Consider the following 579-nt stretch of genomic DNA (forward strand, 5'->3'; position numbering starts at 1 on the left):
AAAAAAAAAAAAAAAAAGAAATATAGCTGAAAAGATCCCATTCAAACTCACCAGAAGGACTGTACAGCATCTAGGAATAAAGATACAGTAAATGTGCAACAAAAACTTGAATAATGGATGGGAAAGAGTCAATATTATCAAGTTGTCAGATTTCCCAAATTATTCTAGTCTCAGTAGGATTCAGGAAACTTGAAAAAAATGTTCCCATACTTGATAATGAGTTACCTATAGAAGAACAAATATGACAAAATTGCTAACAATTTATTGTAAAAATGATATAAGTAGAGATACATATAGACCAGGCATGGCGGCTTGTGCCTGTAGACCCGGCTACCTGGGAGGCTGAGTCTGGAGGGTCGCTTGAGCCCAGGAGTTCTGGGCTGTAGTGTGCCGTGCCAATCGGGCATCTGCACTAAGTTTGACATCAGTATGGTGACCTCTCGGGAGCAGATGACCACCAGGTTCACTCCAAGGAGGAGTGAACCAGCCCAGGTTAGAAATGGAGATACATAAGGCCGGCCCGGTGGCGCACTGGATAGTGCGCCGCTTGGGAAGCGCAGCGGCGCTCCCGCCCGAGGG

At 44.9% G+C, this 579-nt stretch overlaps 1 protein-coding gene across 2 annotated transcripts in view; it reads left to right on the forward strand.

The window, feature by feature from the left end:
- The window catches only part of ITGA3 (integrin, alpha 3 (antigen CD49C, alpha 3 subunit of VLA-3 receptor)), a 32,954-nt gene that overhangs the window by 26,303 nt on the left and 6,072 nt on the right, over positions 1-579 (forward strand). The gene's annotated exons all lie outside the window — the stretch shown is intronic.

Source organism: Galeopterus variegatus, unplaced genomic scaffold (assembly GCF_000696425.1).
Source record: "Galeopterus variegatus unplaced genomic scaffold, G_variegatus-3.0.2 Scaffold723, whole genome shotgun sequence".
In the NCBI taxonomy this organism is placed as follows: domain Eukaryota; kingdom Metazoa; phylum Chordata; class Mammalia; order Dermoptera; family Cynocephalidae; genus Galeopterus; species Galeopterus variegatus.